Source organism: Cupressus sempervirens, chromosome 4 (genome assembly GCF_028749045.1).
Source record: "Cupressus sempervirens isolate cs-2001-9-10 chromosome 4, ASM2874904v1, whole genome shotgun sequence".
NCBI lineage: Eukaryota > Viridiplantae > Streptophyta > Pinopsida > Cupressales > Cupressaceae > Cupressus > Cupressus sempervirens.
The window spans coordinates 374,667,680-374,688,766 of NC_143121.1; positions in this window are offsets into that span (position 1 = coordinate 374,667,680).

A 21,087-nucleotide genomic window follows, 5' to 3' on the forward strand; every position below is an offset into this window, starting at 1 on the left:
ATCATATACTCTTCACATACTTATTTGGATATGATAAAATTCATTACATATATACCAATCCAAATCACAACTTACTAGAGTCAGCTACAATACCAATTTCGTCACAATTCACAAAGTTGGGCCAACTGCTATAACTTGGGTTCTAAATTCAAACTCAGTGATGTTCTAATGCACAAAAAACACTATCAATTCTTGGAAATATTTGGTACTTAGTTGAACTTGAAGCTTAGTCCATACTAATCACTTCCAAGTAGCTTGAACTCGGTGAACACTATGTGACTCAGTGAACACTGAGAAAATTGGAAGCAACTGGATCACTTGGCTAACATTGCATGACTCGCTCAACACTAGATCCACTTCATTAACCCTGTGATCTTAGTAGACATTGTAGAACTTGGCTAACACTTTAGAGCTTGATTAACACTATGATCTTCTTCTCTTCCACTAAACAACTTGGTAGCCTCTACTACGCTCAGTTTGCATTGAACTTTGTCTCTGAAGCTCGGTAAACACTACAAACTGACTCACATGCTTGGTAGATACTGTATTATGACTATTTGGCTTAGGAACAACTAAATCACTTGGTTGACACTATGAATTGAATGATAAGATTGGTAGCAACTATAGAGCTCATTAACAATGTAATAATTTTGACTAAGTGTTGAGTCATTGATAGAAAAATTGACCTTAATGTTAACAAGGTTCCTCTATCAAATAATTGGTTTAAACTATCTCTAACTTAGGTTGTACTTGTTGTAACTTGGTTGACAGTAGATGCAACTCGGTTGGCACACCAAATTTGGGTGACTCGGGTGGTGTAATCTACTAAATTCTAGGTAAGGTATTAAGTTCAAAGTAGACAAAGTTTTTGTAATCCTTAGGTTCTTTGTTGTTTTTTTCTTCATTCTTTTTTGCAAACTCATCAACTTTTACATGTGCACTTTCTATAACCTTGTGAGTAGAAGGATTCAAACATTTATATGCTTTTCTCTTGTTGGAGTATCCTATGAAAATGCCTTCATCACTTTTCACATCAAAATTTCCTTTTCTTGACTCTTTTAGGATATAACAATTTCTTCTAAATACTTTGAACTAATGAACATTAGGTTTATAGCCAAACCATAATTCATAAGGTGTTTGACCTATACCTTTCTTTAGTTGAACTCGGTTCAAAGTATAAATTGTTGTTCTGATAGCTTCCTTCTAGTATTTGGTTGCAATATTTTTCTCTATCATTAGTGTTCTTGTACAATTAATGATGGATATATTTCTTCTTTTTACTATGCCATTTCGCTAAGATGTACCAGGTGCAGATACCTATCCTTTAATTCCTCTTTCATTATAGAACTCATTGAATTTATTAGAGATGAATTCTTTTCCTCTATTTGATCTTAAGCATTTTAACTTCTTACCAATTTCTTTTTCAACTCTAGCCAAATACCACTTGAATTTTTGAAAAGCTTCAAATTTATCCTTCAAGTACATTACTATCATCATCCTAGAATAATCATCAACAAACAAAATAAAGAATTTGTCTCGAGTGTATTTTTCTATACCTATTGTTCCACAAATATCTATATGAACTTGTTCCAAGACTCTTTAGTATTGAAATTCTCACTTTTAAAGCTAGTTTTACCCATCTTTCCAATCTAACATTATTTTCATGTGGCCATTTTAGGTTTTGGAAAATTTGGAATATCACTTACTCTTCTATTCTTGCTTATAGTAACTAGATTATCAAATTTTACATGACACATCTTTTTATTCCATAACCAACATTCCTCTACATGTGCCAAGAAGCATGAACTATTAGAGAGATCAAGATAGAATATATGACCTTTTGTTTGATTTCTAGTTCCAACTAGGTTTCCTTTACCATCTAGAAGCACGACGCTCCCATTCATGAATTCTACCTTGAATCCAATGTTGGTAAGCTATGCCACACTTAAAATATTATGCATTAGTCCTTCAATCTAGTAGGCATTATTACATGTGATTCCATTATTCAATGCAATGTAGCCTTTTCCCTTCACATAACATGGTTAATTGTTTCCAAATTTAACATTCCACCATTATAGTGCTCCAAGTGTTCAAACTTAGTTTTATCATCAATCATGTGATGAGAACAACCACTATCTATTATCCATGTGTCATTCTTGCTAACATGAGAAATAAGTTCCATCTTTTCATTATACTCATCATTTGATTCATCTTTAATAGCAATATATACCATTTCATCTTCATTATCACTGTCAAAATCTTTAGCAATATAACAAGATTTCTTACCTTTGTCTTTGTAGACTTTGTAACTTTTGAAATATTTCTTGCCTTTGAACTTGATAGATTTTCTGTCATCTTTACTTTTCTTGTTTGGACACCTTACAACAACGTGACCAAATTCTTCACAAGAAAAAAAAAATCAATGGAATTTTGCCTTTATATTTACCTTTTCCTTTTGGTAACCTCCTTTCAAGTAGGGCTTCAATGGCTTTAAGATCATCATCAGATTATTCATCTTCTTCATTTTTAAATTTTTTTCCTTTTGAGTTTCCTCCCTTTCTACCAAGGGTTAGTTTTTCTTTGAATGCTGATTCTATGTTGCAAGATTGAGGAAGATAGTTATCAAAGTTATCCAACTCAAAAGCTATTAATCTTCCCACTAGTGCATCCAAAGTTATATCACTTTTGGGATCACATCTCATCTCTTGAATAACTGAAACTCTAATTGCATAAATAAGAAGAAGAGTTCTTAATACCTTGTTGACTACTATTTCATCTTCTATTTTTCCTCTTGAGGCTTTGATTTCACTCACACTTGCTTTGATTCTCGCACTATATTTTGCAATGTTTTCATCTTCTCTCATCTTCATCTGATCAAATTGACCTCTTAAACTTTATGCTTTGGTCTCCTCACATTGTCATCTCCTCCATAGATCTTTTGTAGCTTGTTCCACATTTCATGAGCAATAGGAATTTCTTTGATTTCATCAAATTCAACATAATTGAGAGCAGAAGCAATGTCAATCATCATTGTGTTGTGATTCTTTTTATCTACCATTTGTTCCATAGTCGAAGGATCAGATGGTGACACATACTAGTTCTCTAGGAATTTTAGGCTTGTGTCTCCAATGGTTCCCAACTGTAGCCTCATGAGTTCCTACCATGCTTTGAAGTTATCTTTGTTCAACTTGGGAATTTCTCTTCTATAAGACATCTTGATCTTTAGCTTAGGTCCTTGAAACCTTTTCTGCAAGCACCAACATCTTTGATACTAGTTGTTCAAAATATGAGATGAGTAATTGAGAGGGGAATGGTGAATTAGTTACCATTAAAACAATTCCAAATATCTTAGATGTCAATACAAACTCCCTTTCAACTCACAACTCAGTTAGAACTTGATATTTATTGTAACTCAGTTAATAAAGAAATCTGATATATTAATGTGTATTAACCTATAGTAACTTAGTTGCAGAAAGATAAAATAGTAAGCAAATAACATGAACACATGAGACACCAATATTTAACATGGAAACCCAATTCGAGAAAATCACTGATGCAACTAGTTACAAATTTTCACTCGTCTAAATTGAGCCCTATTAGGAGCCAACCCTGTTAAAGGTTACGAAAAACACTTTTAGGTGTGACCCTATTAAAGGATTTAAATCACCTTGTTAGGAGTGGCCTTGTTAGATTTCTTAAGACACTTCAATCTAGAAATTCCACTTGGTTAGAGGATTTAGAAAATGACTGTTAACTCAAGTCTGTTAAGAGATCTCTTCACTCCTACAATTGTTAGAGAGTAGCAATAATTGACCTGATTTATGAAACAACTACTTATCCTTTGGATCCTCCTTGATCAAAATATTCTTTATAGCTCCTTGGATATTCTACTCTTAATCAAATATCCTTCTCTTTTCACATTTTATCTTTTTCACCACTTTTCATTATTTAATCCAAATCTTGACCTTTCATATATATGAAAGCCAATGTCAAGTTGGCTTGAACACCATTTCAAACAAAAAAATAGCATCAATTAAGTTGTCTTGCATAAATTTACAAATGGATAAAACTTATCTTTTGAAGGTCGATTAACATTGGGTCAATCAATTACCACTGAGTTCCTTGGTAACCAACCTGACTCAATTTACATTGACCTCCTTTGGTAACCAACCTAAATTGGTTTACACAAGAATCCTTGAAATTCTCTTCTTGAACTTGTTCTCAGTGAATACTAGAGTTATTTGAATTTGATTCCAACTGGTAGTGCTTGGTAAGAGTATAACATTTGTGTAACATCAATGAAAATATACAATTGAATAATTGCTATAATAGTTCCCACTTGAAGAACCTCTATTGAATGAGTCCTCATAGAGTGCCAAAAGATCACTAGAAATCCAATCTCTATTGGTTTTGTAAAACTCAACAAGAAGACCATCAATTCTTGGAGATTTATTATTGGGTAAAGAGTTAATAGTCCATTTAATTTCATCTAGAGTAATAGGAATACTGAGTTTGATACTATCTTCATTTGGAGGTTTCTTAGGAATCAATTGAAGACACCTATTAAGAGCCTCATAGTTAACATTAGACATCTTCGAAGAAAGAAGCCAAAAACAGTATTCAAAGAAAATTGATTTGATTATACCTAGGTCTGAGTAATTTTCATCATTGATGTGAATATTCTCAATGAACTCCCCCCTTTTTTAGCCATGATAATATTAAAAAAAATTTAGACTCTCTATCTCCTTCAATAATCTAATTTAGTTTAGATCTAGCTCTTTGTCCTTGGATCTTATAATTTTGAATCTTCCTTAAGGAGTTTTAAGTCTTAATCAAAGAAGTTTCTAGCTCTAAATCTTGAATCTTGATCTGAAGTTCCATCTCTAGAAAATTAAGCTTAGCTTGTGCCCTAGTCTCTTCCATATTCACATCCATACTTATTTTCTTGCCAATAATATGAAAGAGTTTCTGCCAAGATTAAACATGTCCTTCCCATACTTCTCTTGGTAGAATATTATGACTAACCATCTTAGACAGAGAAGTCATCTGGTGAAGTGCACCAATTGTATTTGGATCTTTGAGGAGGAAAAGATTTAAATTAAAGGGTTTTTTAGTAATAACCCTAGGAGATGGTTCATCATATTAAAAACCAATCCTTGAAGAGATGGGGGACTGATCTAAAGGAGAAGTAGGATTAATTAAAATAGATAAGTATCTAGATTTAGTTTGAAAGCAGAAGAAGGAAAAATCTGCATAAATCTGTCAAGTTTATAATAGACTCTTTGAGAGCCTTTCTAATTATTACACCAACTGTACCAAATGTTTTGAAATTCATATTTTCTTCTTTCTAAAGGATCTAGGACATTAAGGTTTCTCTTAAGTTTTTTCTAGAAGAATATTTCATTACCTTTCCAGTTGAAAGAGGTGCCTCCTATTTTTTCCTCTCTATATTCAACCATATCAAAATATCCAATAATGATCCAATGCATAGTAGGTAGATTAGATGTGGCCCATTCCCATAGTGCTTCTTTGTCTCTATAATCATTAGGTGCATAGAAGTTACAAATCCCAAAATTATGACCATATTTACTAAATACAATCCACAATGCCTTATGACAAGGAGAGACCCCTCTTTTTACAATATAATCAGCCCAATTAGGTCCCACAAGGATAGAAACTCCCCCTCTACATATTACATAATTGGAGTAATATGTAGTGGCTTGAACCCAAATCATTTTCAAAATTGTGTGAGCCTGAAATCCAACTACTTTAATCTCTTGTAAACATATGAAATCCTTTTGCATAGTCTTATTGCACCATCTTCTTACACTGTATTTTCTATCATTCATCTCCAAACTTCTAATATTCTATCTATGGATGTTGATCATGTTCATGGTTTTTGGAGGTGGTTTTTTTTGTTATTATACATTCTGTTAAAGAAATTAGAGATACCCCTTTGTTTAATTTTATATCCGTTAGAGTTGTTTAAACTATGACTATAATTTCCCTTTATTTTCTTACTTCTTTTATTGGTGGCTTCAACAAAAGGGGGATCAATTTTTTTCAGGAGATATTTCCATCCTTTAAGGCTTTGATCCATTCAGCTACATATTCTTACCACTTAGTGTCTATTTGGAAGTCTTAACAATCTCTACCCTCTCAACAAGCGAATTAAGATCAAGTTGTTGGGCATTAAGTTTGGTGGGGGTATCAACCAAAGGCGTTTCATCTACATATTCCTTTTTACAAATAATGGATTTTATCTGGTTAGAAATAGTTCATATGACCTTAGGGCTAGGGTTGGAATCATTAATAAGACCTACCTTAGATTCAAATAAGGGGTTGGAAACTATATCAAATTCTTTCTCTAAGGAGTGAAAAACCTTATTTTTATTAATCTCCTTAGGCTTACCAGACCCTTGATTAATTTTAGAGTTATTGAAAAATGGCTCTATAGATTTTTCTTTTTCAAAACTAGATACTTTACTACCAATATCTTTAGAAATCTCAAAGTTAATTATCTGTGTTCTAGATAGATCTAGACTATTGGAATTACAAATGGGAAACATATACTTCTGAGGGGGGGGGGGTGTTGTGAATCAGAAGTTCAAACTTCAACACTTAAAACTCTTTTACCATTCATTAGATGCATGTAATAAATTGAAATGAAATATAAAGAAAATGCATCAAATAAGTATATAGAGATTTAACACCTGATATGATTACCCAAAAACTCTCCAAATGAGAAGGTAAAACTAGGGTGGGGATGACACCCACAATTCTTCACTAATGCAGCAATAAAGTGTCACCAATTAAGGTTACAATAAGTTGACCATAAGACATGATCTGCCCTATGAAAGGCTTACAAGAGACTGTTAAGTCCCACCCTGTTAAAGGATTTTAACACCCTATTAGAAGTGTTCCTAATTAAAGGACTTTAGAACATTCACTTGGAATGTCACCTTGTTAAAGGATTTTGCAATGATTGTTAAGTCAACCTTAGTCCAAAGGATTTCACTCTGATGATACAGTTGTTAGAAAGCAATAGTAAAATGTTTGATCTGATGACTTATAGCTTTAAATTGCTAGTTTCAGATCACCATTCTATCTTTCTTAATCCTTTTTGATCTAATTTTCCAATGCTCTGTCTTTGACCCTCTATTCTATAAACTAATTCTACAATTCTTTCACTTTGCTAAGTCACCTTGAATGCTTTCTCATCAATTCACCCCTTTTCTTCCTTCTACTCTTTGCTTGCATGCATACTATATTATGGGGCTTCATCTTCCTTATAAATAATTTGGTGGCTTATGGTTAGGTATGAATCTATGATTGAGATTCATTCATTTTTTTCTTGATCCCTTGAAATTTTCTAATTGGTTGCATGTTGATTGCATAGGGAATTCAAATAGATTTATCCTTATCTTCAAATCTTCAAGATTTATCCATAAGTTGGAATAAAAATGGTTTACATAGTTGTTTGCTCCATCACAAACAAATTGATCTAATCGATATTACTTGGCACTTGATAACATTGATGCTTGACACATATTGTAGTTTTGTTTCTAGCTCAACACTTGAATTGCTCGACATCAACTACTTACTTGGCACTTGAATCACTTGGCATGGTCTATCTACTCAACACTTGAGTGACTTGGCACATGAGTGACTTGACACTCATTTCAACTCGACATCTATACATATTATACTTAGCATGTATTACTAGCTCAACATGAACCTAGTAAATATCTTAAGTTTGTTGACACTCAATTGTCAAAACCAATCTGAGATCAACAATCTCCCCCTTTGACATGAGTGTCAAAAACACTTAACTGTATATAAAAAATCTAATCTCCTTGAGTATAATACATTCACAGCTTAACACATATACAAAACTTCAAAAAAATTTCAAAATTCTGTAATAGACTTATATACATCAAAATTTTGTAACTCCGCTTGAGTTAATGTGCCTGTTTTGTATCCAAAATTTGTTCTTTGTAGATTTGTCTTTTGCTGATACTCTTTGGCTTCAAAAATATTGATACTCTTTATCTGATATATACTTTTTTTCTGTTCTTTTTTCTATTTTCTCCTCCTTTTTGTGCACTCTCCCCCTCTTTTTCTATCTTTATTCTCCCCTTTTTCTTAATATCTCCCCTTGCATATTTGTTTATCTCCCCTTTTTATATAATCTCCCCCTTTTTGACACTTATTTCAAAGGGTCTATACATTGATTGTGTATTTATCCAAAAAGTTCTTATGGACTTCCATTATAATCTTTAGAGAAGCATCCTAGTTGTCTAATGCAACATCTAATGATTTTATTTGGATGGCTATCTCGGCTACAAGGTGAACTAGTCCATCCAATGTTTAAAGATTTGAATCTTTCTTTATCAAGGTCTCTGCATATCCTAGTTCCTTGTGGATTATCTCCATATGATGGGTAAGGGTGGCTTGAATATTAGTCAACTTGGCTCTTATATTAGCCTCTTCTATTGTTAACACAACTAGTTGACTTTGTGTTTGAAGGAATGAATGGAAATGCTTCTCACTTTGAGTTGGATTATTAGGTAATTGCATTCATGATACTTTTAAGTTTCTCTCTAGAATCAGAATCCTATGGCTTATTTCTTGTGTGAAGAGTGTGGGATCACACAATTTTGTGTACAATGAGAATATGTTCTCAAGTACCTTCTTTACTTTCTCTATTTTTTTGAAAAATTTAACTTGTGAGAGTGCTATATCACTTGATATTTTCTCATTGACTTTTTCTTGGAATTTTCTTTTAGACCATTCCATTAGTTTGACATTGGCTTCTTGGTCTTCATTATTTACCTATTCCACAATTTCTAATAATTGTTCTAATATTGGCTTAGATTCATCAGGTGTTTGCAAGCTATCTAAAAAGATGTCTTTAATATCTTGTAATGCTTGCCTCTATTTTTACTCTTTTTAGAGTATTTCTTGTTGTTTCTTCTTTTCTAAGGCTTCTTGCATTATGCCTATTTGCTCTAGTGTCATGGTTGCATAGTAATATTTTGGTATCACTATCTCTTCATCTAAAATTGCATCTCCATAGTGAAATACCTTGGCAACCTTGGATAAGTTGGAGCCTAGTGATAAAATTTGCATTGGTATTGAATTAATGCTCAACCTTTGAAGGACTTTTGTTGGAGTGCTAGATGTTGGTAAATTTACCAATGTTTGTATGACTTCTTGCTCCTTCTCCTTTGGTATGTCCTTTTCTTCAGTTCTACCTTGATCAATCATTATTACCTAACCTATTCCTTATGTTTGTGTTTTAGGTACATATACCTCTATCTATCCTATTTGTGCTTCTAGAGCCTTCTCTTCTTGAGCAGTTTGAGTTTGTTGTGCAATCATGTCAACTTTTATAGTAGTGTCAACTTTTGTAGATGTATCATCTGATGTTTGCACTGGAGGTTGAGAACTAGTAGCTATAGGGATGACAAAAGGTCATTCTTGTGTGTTCAACTTATCCCTTTTTATATCAACTATTACCTTCTAAAGCTCTTCAACATTGACCAACACAAGATTCTCACACAATCTTGCTTGTAGTGTGGATTTGTCAAGCATTTTCTTCAGGTCCTCTATAGTTAATGGGTTGATGTTCTAAGGTGATTTATCAAGAACATCCTTTACTATTATGTTTTTTATAGGTGTGCTTGTATCATCTGGAGGCCTTATGGCTAGCATTTGTGTGTCTTGCACATTTTGTTCTTCTTGATGCTTTTCAGCTGTGGCCATTTGATCTTTCTTCTTTTGTGTCTCTTCCATAGTGGTATCTTCTTTTTCTTTTTCTATCTCCTCTTCCTTTTCTTCCTCTCCTTCTTTATCATTTCTTCCCTTAAAGGGATCCTCTTCTCCTGCTTTGACAGTTGTCAACCCATATATCAATTTCCACATTTGATTGGATTTCTTTACGACATCTTCAATGTTATTCTGGAGTATGCTAAATGCCTTATATTTGGGTGCAAATATACTACCTTACTTCTTATTTGCCTTGATAATTTACCCCTTTGTTAGTTCAGGAATCACTTGGGCTAGGGTTGATTCCCTTATTTTTTTTTCAAGTTTAAGCAATAATGCCACTTATTTTATACAAGGGTGTATAGTTCATTGGGCATTGTGTTGTCTATTTCAAGTGGAGTATTCTTGAACTTAGACATCATGGCATACACTTAATCTTCTACCTTGTTTTGCTCTTCTCTAGCAAGTTTTTCAAAATCAATGTTCTTTAATCCTATCATATCTACATTATCTTTAACATTATCACAGATATTCTCAAGATTAGATTTAGGTGCATGACTTACTTCCCTAAATTGACTTGTATCTTCTAACTCTGTCTTTTCATCATCTGAATTAGGCTGTACAATATACTTTCTCCTTTGTTCCTTCTACACTGGGCCCTTCTGTTCAGTTGCTTTTGTTTTCTCCTTTTCCTGCTCTTTGGCCTTTTGAGTAGTGGCCCTTGTACTAGCCCTTATTGTTGGGGCAGTTGGCTTTGTTGTGCTTGGCTTGGTAGCCTTCTTTAATTTTGGTTTGGCTTCAGGCTATGCCTTAGCCCTCCTCTTTTTAGATTCTAGCTTTACTCGTGCTTCCTCAGATTCTTCTTCCTCTACACCTTCTTCTTCTTGGTCTTCACCCATGCCTTGGGTTAAAGCTAAAGGTTCTTGACTTTTCACCTCTTCTTCCTCTTCATCTTTTTCTTCATCATCACCTACACCTTCTCCAAACTTGGCCTTCAGTTTCCTTACCATTTTGTCCTTCTTTTTGAAAGTAGTTCCATCTCAACCTTTTACTTCACAACATCATAATTGCCAAATATCTTGGCACTTTTGTTAATTTCTTTAGCAAGGAGTGTAGTAATGGTAGCTGAGGCTTCATCAACATTTATTTCATAGCATAGGGGCCTTAGCCATTTAACCCTAGGTACAATAGCCTAGATATAAGTGTAATCAATATCTACAAGGAAACAAATGTCATTATAGTATTTCTCAACTAGGGAAACAAGAACCCTTAACCTCTGCTTCATAGACTTCTCAAAGTCTTCAAATTAACTTGTCATAATTGACTCAAAATTGTCTCCCATTTACTCAATACACTCATTGATTTGAACAACAACTGAACTATTTGTCTTCCATCCTACTTTTCCAAGAGATGAAAACTCATTTTGTACATAAAAAAATATTCATACAAGTATTGATCCAAACTTGCATTGAGCACTCTTTGACCTTCTAATAGCTCCAAGATTCTCCATTATTTGCTACAATTGGAGTTCTACTAGATCATAAGTATTATCCTTCTTGAAAATTTTATAACCTACATCAATAGCTCTGTAGGGAACACTATTTAACCTGCTTGATTGGTACAATTTATGTGATATGACCCTTATTGCAAAATCAAGAAGTGGATCTATAATAGTGTCAATGGTCATTCCATGTTTGTTCCACTTAGCACTTGTTTTTATCCCTATTGGCTCTGTCGAGTCACTTCTTAATGTCTTGGGCCTATTTAGGGTTGGATAATTAGTAACCATATGGACAATTCTCTTTGAAATTTTAACGGGTCAGCCCTCTAACCATAGACATCCATCATGTATTCTACTCATAACTATTTTAATCCATTCAGTTTTAAAAACCATGGGAAAATCTAGGGCACAGGTCAAACCCTTTCTCTCCAAAATCTTGAATTCTTCCTTTAGAACTCTATTTTTACACAATTTTTCACACGCTTGTCTTATATTGAACCATTATAACCTTAGGCAGGATCATAGATAACACTTTAGCTAGGTCATTTTTATAGGAAACTTTTGGAATAGCTTTGAAATCTGGTTGTTTAACCTCATTGTTAATTAATTGAACATCAAATACCTCTTTCTCTTTCATAGTTTTTGAACTAGAAGCCATTTTGACAAACTAGGGTTTATCAAATTTAAAAACTATGCAACTTAGCTTATGAAGAATACGTTTTAGATTCGATAAATTGATGCTTAATCATTGCAAATGCTTTGAACTAGTTTTTAGATCACTTCTTCACTCTGCTCATTCTTGCTTTGAGTTTGTAATGATAAAAAAAGGTGAAAATCAACCTTATACCCTTCAAAACTTTACAATTAATGCTTACTTGTGTACAACTATAAAACTTGGCATCAACTTGATTTTTGTTTCACTTGGCATCTATTTATTTTACCACCACTTGAAAACTATTGGAATTACCTTTACTCAACTTCTATAGAGATTTCCCTCACTTGGAAACTACTATTGACTCAGCTACAACTATCTTTGACTGATAGCTCAACACACACTATTATTTACTTGGCATACACAAAAGACTTTTCATACTCGACAACAACATGAAAACTTGAAGATTTTAACCTTGAATTTTCCTTGAATTCTTGCATCTTAATTGATGCTAATGGAATCATTTCAGTGCTAATTTCTTTTGGAACTAATGTATAATGTAATACTTTAAATATCAATCCCACATACCTCTTATTTTCTTAGTTTGATGAAGTGTGACCACTTGACCCATTGGCTGAAGTGATCCCTTCTACATTTGATGTACTCCTAACATATTTCTTCTTCCATGTCTTTTTCATTTCATTCTTGATGTGCTCAACATCTGTCTTGCCTTTACCTTTTTTAAATTCAGAATTGGGTTCCTTTGACCTAGTTGGACAATGCTTGCTGATGTGACTAGTCTTGTGATAGCTAAAACATGTGGTTTGACTCAACCATCTCTTGTAGTTACCACTAAAGTGTGTTCTAATGCAATTTTTAGGTATATGCCCATATTCCTGACAATAGTGACAGCTATATCTTGTATTGTAATCCCACTTATAGGAGTTTTCATAGCTTCTTACCTTTTTTGGCTTGCTTGATGACCAAGTGGACTTGGATTTGCATTCAAAGGCTCTATGTCCATACTTCTGACAATTGTAACATTGTCCTTCAAATTTTGGTGCATGCATGGTTCTAGTTCTGCATTCATATGCTTGATGACCTTGTTTGTTGCACTTGTGAGAATGAGTCATGTTCTTTGGCTTACCATTCTATTTTGCATTCTTTCTCCTGCAAACATTAGTTGTATGTCATTTCTTACCACAATGATGATAAGTAAGTTTATAGTTCTTACCTTTATTATTCCTTTCCTTAGCAGCTTTGGATGATTCTCCTTCTTCAGTGCTTGTGTAACCCAATCCTAATGTATGTCTACTAGATCTAGGGGATTTTAGTAGTTGCTCAAAGTACTTGATGGATTCATTTGGCTTCATGAAACTTTCAACAAATTTCTTTTCTCTTTTTAGGTCATTCTGTAGTTGTTCATTTTGCAGCTTCAAAGTGGTTATTTCAATGTCCTTAACATTCAACTCATGATGAGCATTCATCATTTAGCTTAAGGTGTTCAATTGCATGTTTGAGATCCTAGGTAGCTCTGATGACTTTTCCTCCAATCTATTTGCCAAAATTTTTTTGTCTTCTTCAATCATGGCCTTGTCTTGTATAGCTTTCTTCTTTTGTTTAGTCACCTCACACAATAGTATAGCTTGTGATTCTTATTCCAACTTGAGATTTGTGATCTCCTCAACTTTTGCTCTATTCTTTTCCATTAGATCTACAATTACTACATCAAATTCACTAGAGTTGCCATCTGCAAATAGTTTTTTGGTATCAATCTCTTTGTATTGTGTGTCATTTTCTACTATAGTAATCTCTTTCCTTCTCTTCAAGGAACTCTTCAAAGCATCTTTGGCTTCATTCATTTGATGTAGTATGAGATGTATCTCAATCTCCTAGTTTTCAATGGTCTTTCCCAACTTGTAGACTTCCATTTCAAGATCTTTTCTCCAAGTTGTAAATTTTCTCCTCCTAAGAACTCAAATCTGATACCCATTGTTGGAATTACAAATGGGAAACATATACTTCTTGGATGGGGGGAGGGGGGTGAATCAAAAGTTCAAACTTCAACACTTAAAAGTCTTTTACCATTCATTAGATGCATGCAATAAATTGAAATGAAATGTAATGAAAATGCATCAAATAAGCATACACACATTTAACACCTGATATGATTGCCCAAAAACCCTCCAAATGAGAAAGTAAAACTAGGGTGGGGATGACACCCACAATTCTTCACTATTGCAACAATAAAGTGTCACCAATTAAGGTTACAATAAATTGACCATAAGACATGATCTTCCCTTTGAAAGGCCTACCCTGTTAAAGGCTTGCAAGAGATTGTTAAGTCCCACCTTGTTAAAGGATTTTAACACCCTATTAGAAGTGTGCCTGATTGAAGGACTTTAGAACATTCACTTGGAATATCACCCTGTTGAAGGATTTTGCAATGACTATTAAGTCAACCTTAGTCCAAAGGATTTTATTTTACTAATATAGTTGTTAGAAAGTAACAGTAGAATGTTTGATCTAATGACTTACAACTTTAACTTGCTAGTTTCAGATCACCATTCTGTTCTTCTTAATCATTGTAATATGATTTGCCAATTTTCTGTCTTCAATCCTTTGTTTTGTATATTTATTCTACAATTCTTTCACTCTGCTAAGTCACCTTGAATGCTTTCTAATCAATTCACACCTTTTCTTCCTTCTACTCTTCACTTGCATGCATACTATATTATGGGACTTCATCTTCCTTATAAAGACTTTGGTGGCTTATGGTTAGGTATGAATCTATGACTGAGATTCATTCCTTTTATCGCTTAATCCCTTCCAATTTTTTGATTGCTTACATGTTGATTGCATAGGGAATTCAAATAGATTCATCCTTATCTTCAAAGCTTTGCAATTTATCCAAAAGTCGGTATAAAAATGGTTTATAGTTTTTTGTGCCATCATAAATAACTAGATCTAATCTATGTTACTTGACACTTGATAATACTAATGCTCAACACATATTGTAGTTCTATTTCTAGCTCAACATCTAAATTTCTTGGCATCAACTACTTACTTGGCACTTGAATCAATCAACATGGTCTATCTACTCAACACTCATTTCAACTCAACATCTATACATATTATACTCAACATGTATTACTAGCTTGACATAAAATTAGTAAATATCTTAAGTGTGTTGACACTCAATTTTCAAAACCAATCTGAGATCAACACTGGACATTATTTTCTTACATTTCCATTTCTTGTACAATGAAAACAAGAACCTAAGTTACCAAGTTGTGAGGCTTTCCATGAATTTTTTTTAGAACCAATAGTAAGAGAAATATTATTAGGGAATCTAAGTTCTAGTTCAAGAGCAACTAGAGCTCTATCATTCAAATGCGGAAGGGTAGTTTTAGATTGTTCAATATGCAAAACTAAGCCAATAGGCTTCAATAACTAATGGACAAATGGCCAAAATTCAACATTCAAATTCTTAATTTCTACCCAATTAGGTGAAGCCCTAGTAGAGACTTCTTCAAAATTCCTAGTTGGAGGCCATGGGAAGGCTCAAAAGAGATTTACCCACATTCCAAATTTTTTTACAAAGGATTGTTTCTTGCATATTTTGGGTTTTGACAAATAGAAAAAAATGCCCTTTTTGAATCATTCTACAAAATGTAACATGAATCCCAAGTTTCTCACCTCATACATTAACAATCCATTCATAAAAAAACTTACGATAAGGTAAGAACTCTTTATCCAAACAAGAAAAGAAAACAACACTATTTTTTAATTGTATTTTTTCTACCTTAATAGCTCTTGCCATATCCTCATTTCATGAGAGAGAAAGGGTCCTCAATTCATGGGACAAAGTATTTCCTTCCTCCTCTCCTCCATAGTTACTAGACATGATACTTCCTCCATCTCTGAGTCTATCTCCATTGGTTGAGGGTCTATCATTTTGATTTCCATCTGCAACAACTTTACAAACCTTCCCAAAAAAACAAGCTGATGGTGGGCAAGATATTGTAAGTTCCTCAGAAAAAAATGCCTTGTAAGATGGTTTAATATGAAAATCCTTTTCTTTACTTTGCAAAATACCTTGGGAATTAGTATTGTTTACACCTTTATCTTCTTTCATCATTTTTGTAGAATTACCTCCTCCACTATCATTCATCATTTTATCTCTCTTCTCTCCCATGAGTGATCAAAGGAAAGGAATAAATGTGGGGTAAGGTTTGTTTACACACAAAAATGAAGCCCAATCGACACACACAAGCAACATAATAAAGATAAGCAATAAACCACACAAGTCGAAAAGAAAAGAAAAGCTTCAAAACCAAGGCAAACAAAGGACACAAGGAGAAAAAGAAAGAATAGAAAAAGGTTGCAGGATATAAGAGCCAAGGCACATAGGTGTCTAGCTTTCATACATAGTTTCAAAGCTCCAAATATTTATCTACGTATTTTTTGTTTTAATTATTTATATTTTTTCAAAATTTCACATTTGATTTATTATGTTTACTAACTAGTTTTCTCATAGATACCAGACTTGAAGGACCTTAGACTTGGAAAGTAAATAAAAATGAATATTTAAAACATGTGTTTGAATGAATTTTGTAACAAATTGGATAAATCAAACACACTCTTGAATATCTTAAGGCTAAAATAATCACACTCAATCTTAATTGTCTTAAAGAAATTAACAAACATGTCATTGGAATGTATGCTTAAAAGGAACAATTCTCATCTCTTGGAATGAATGTAATGAAGAGAATAGTACACTTGCAATTTAATTTTTGGGTAGTAATTAATCACTCTTTAATGCCTTTCACACATCCACTTGCTTTATGAGAATGTCTTATGCTAGTTAGAAAATCTAGTTTCTTTAATTTGATTTTAGTTTGGAAATAAATAAAAGATTATGGTGTGTTTTATGAAGTTTTTCTAAAAATTTCTAAGAGATGTTAATCCCATCAATTAAGTGATGTGAAACAAAACTTTCTATTATCTATATCCTTTCCCCTCACCTTTGTAGATCTTGGGCTTAAGAAAAAGATATAGTCATTTTTGGTTTACTTCTAGAGAAGCACGCCCTTTGGAAAATATACATCCCCACTAGAGAATGACCTCAAGATGGTAATTCCCTGACCAATATATAAATGAGATAGTGGGTAAATTATTGTTTATACCATAAATCTTAGATGAGGTGTATTCATGGTCAACCAAGGTTGGTGAATATCCCTATGATTTTGACATGGTCAACTAGCATCTTAAGTAAGTCACACACATACAAACAAATTGGGGGGACACGATGAACCTTATTACAAACCAACTAGTAGCCACCATTTTTATCCTTGGTATGTTATTTCTAGTACAAGAGAATATAAGGATTCTCTAAAGTTACCTAACATTTTTTTCCCCTGGTATAGGCAAAAGGCTACTTATATTTCATCACCAAGAGTCATCGACCCTATAGAAAGGGGGCTTCTATTTTCCATACCTTGAAGGTTTATTAACATGTAAGTTTTTCAATGAACTCCTGTATCAACTCACCTCTTATATTGAGAGGGAAATATAACACTAAAACCTATAAAACATTGTGAGGACTCCTCTCGGTAGGCCTAATGATTAACATAGTGGAACCATTGGCTTAGCATATGGATTTTTGACTATTTTCTTATGTGCATAAAAAATAACAGTCACTTTCACTTGCCACACATTGTCCAAGTTTGTCTTTCCTTGGTAAGATTGATTTCAACTATTAACTACATTATATTTTCAAAACCAAACATGAAACAAGGAAAAAAGAATGATACAATGGGTTAAACATTTGAGAGAAAATTGGTTTGTGAGTGGGTCCTTTGATTTTTAAAACATTTTATTGAGTTCCTGTGATCATTCCAACATTAAGATTTTGTTCTTGCCATGTCCAAAATTGTCAAACATATGAAGGTAAAATTGTCAAACCCCTTTGTCTACAAAGAGAAGAAAAACCTAGCACACAAGGATACACAATACTACTAAGCCATTAAAGACATAAAAAATGAAGAAGATAGACAAGGGTACTATGTAAAATTTGAGTGAAAGGCTAAACTCCTATAATAGTGCATGATACCTAATGTTAACCAATGATTTTTCTATCTAGGGAGCCTTGATTTGAGTGCCTACATATTGACTATATCATCCAAATTTCTAAAATGATATATTTCTAAAGCATCTTTCTAAACCTCACTCTTACATTTTCAAACCTTCCTCTAAAGAGAAATTATCATTTGAACCATAGTCCTAGAATCAAAACACTTCTATATAAAATCCTTCATTGAATCAAACATGAATCAAACATTTTCAAATCCAATCCTAGGTAGTAAGACACTAATATATTTGGGCCTCTTTTTTGACATCCATTTTTGATAGAGGGGGCACACTTTTTGAATTTGGAATTTTTTTTTGTAATTGTGCTTGATAGCAAGAAATTCTAATGCTATTTGTGTAGACAATTATAATTGCAAAGACCATGTGCAAACATAAAAAAGGGAAGTTCCCAAATTGATTTTATATTTTCTTACGCAAAAGCATTCATAAACCTTCACACATGGTGAGATGCATTTCTTACATATTTGTAGACATTTTCACTAGATAAGTGTTGCCATTAGACTATCAATGTGATGTCAAGGTGAAAGTCCTCCAAATTGTGTTAGTGAAGAAGCAAGGTATTGGAAATAATATTATCAAAAAGCAATGTGAAAGCCCTCTAAATTGTGTGAGTGTAGAAGGCAACCATTTTTTTAGAGAATAGGGAATAAATTTTTCCATTAGCACACAAATATAAGTCCCTTTTATTTATTCATAACTTGATATATTCATGTTTACTCAGTAATATCATTTGTGTTTGAGAAAGCATTCAATCCTATTTCTATTTTCCTACACAAAAATACCAATAATTATGCCCTTAGAAATTTGTAACCCTTGTTTCATTTGAGAAAATAAATTTGTGGTACTAATCTTGTTGAATTTGATGAAAGATCAACCCCACAGCTCCAAAGAATCACCTACATGCAAACACCTATCACAGAAAAGGAAATAAAAAGCTACAGAGGCTAGAATTCCTAGATCCATAGATGAGACATTGTTGATGAGAAAAAAGAGAGACTAATATTATCAAACATGAATGAATACTATAATTACAAAGAGATATCATCCTTATAAAGGAGATTAAAACCCTTATACAGAGCAAGATAACAAGTCCTAAATGTACAACTTGGTAGGGATAGTATTGAACACTAGGAGAGAGATGTAATATCAGGGCTCAAGAAGAGTAATAACATCAAGAAAGATAGATAATTGAAAGAAAATGGAAAGGTCAAGCATATGCTGTTGAGAAATAAGTAGCTATCAAGCAAGCAATAATAGAATATTTTTGCCCCCCAGGATTGAAAGCAAAATGAGGTAAAGGGAATGCACAAATAAGAAAGATACAATCAAATTGAGATAGAACAAGGTACATGATGACAAATATGTGATTAAAACTAAAGAATGACCATAAGGAAGTGAGAGAACACCCCAGTTTGGCTAGAGTTGACCAAGAAGGGGAAAACATGAAAATTAGGTCAAATCAAGTAGAAAGATGGTTTAGAAGAGAAAGATGTGAATTAAAGTGGGTATGAAGTGTAGAAATGAAGGAATGAAGATGCCCTAATGAAGATTCAAATATTAGACCTCAAAAGGTTAGCTAACCCCATAGAAGAAGATATAATTTTAAACTATGATTTTGACCAACCGGATGAATTCAGATTTGGATTTTGATCCTTAAAATGTATCCAAGATGTCAAAATTAGCCAAGGTTCAAAAGGTCATATAGATGTGATGAAAGGTATAGAATAAGAAAGGGAGTGGATGTGATCAACATGGAATGATTGACATGATCAAGATGAAGAAATGAGAATAAATGAATTTTGTTAGCTGACATGTCTATGGAATATGAAGAGAGATATCTCTGTATAATACAAGACTAAGCTAGAACGATCCTACACTGCAAGCTAGTATGCAAAGTGGTTTACTTGTAAGGGATGTAAAATATTTAGACTCTAATTTCATCATTGAGCATTATTAGGTACATTAGTACATCATACAATTCTCACTAGTATAACTATGAGGATATGAATATGATCTATATCAAATAGGTATGTCAGAACCCGACCTAAGCATCAAAGACACACAAGGCAAGATGACCAATGTAGTTAGATTCCCTAAGTTTAGTATAGCAAGATTACACCTGTATCAAGACATGTCTCCAAGATAGCCCTTGAGTGCAATCTTGTGAAAATAGACAAGGATGATATGTTGTAGGCCCCAAAGTGTCAAGTAGTACAAGCAGAAAGGCTCTCAACACCTTAGACTAACAAAATACACCCACAAGAGAAAACAAGTAAAACATGCCCCATGCCCCTAGTCTTCTAGTCCATGAAATCCTTGAAAGACTATTAGGGAGGGAACACAAAAGAAATAATCATAGAAAACACACAAAGAAGAAAAATTTCATCATATCTCAACAAGTTTAAAGTTTAAATTCATGTGTGTATGTGACATGGCCATTTCTTCAAGACTCACATCTAGTAGTGAGAAATATCTCAACATCCTAGACAATAGATAATGTATCCAAAAAGTTTTGAGAAACTCTCAATTTTAAGGGGGGAGTGTTGAGAAACACTATCTTGAATGAGTTTCCAAAGAAACCCTAATGCACAAGAAGACCTCGATAAGCTAAGTAACTGTGCCCTCGAGATGAGGAAAAGTGTAGATTTGAAGCTAGGAAATGCATTGTGAAATGAATGAATGTGAAGTGAGACTAATAGATATAGGTGTGAGTGTCTCAAGTAGCAACTATTTCTAGGTTTTCACCACTTGGAATTTTTTTTCAATTTTTTTGTTGATACATCAAAGCGACTATTGCTAGATTTTCATTAAGATAATCATTTTTTTTAGAATATTTTATATTTTCTAGGATTTGTTAGGATCATAAGATATATACACAATAGTTGTTCCATAAGAGCCTTAGGCATATAATTTCTTTAGATGTAAAATATATATAGGCTCAACAAGTTGTTACCCTTTAGGAGTAGAGAGATGATAGGCACCAAATCCAAACGCTGCTCTGACAATGTAA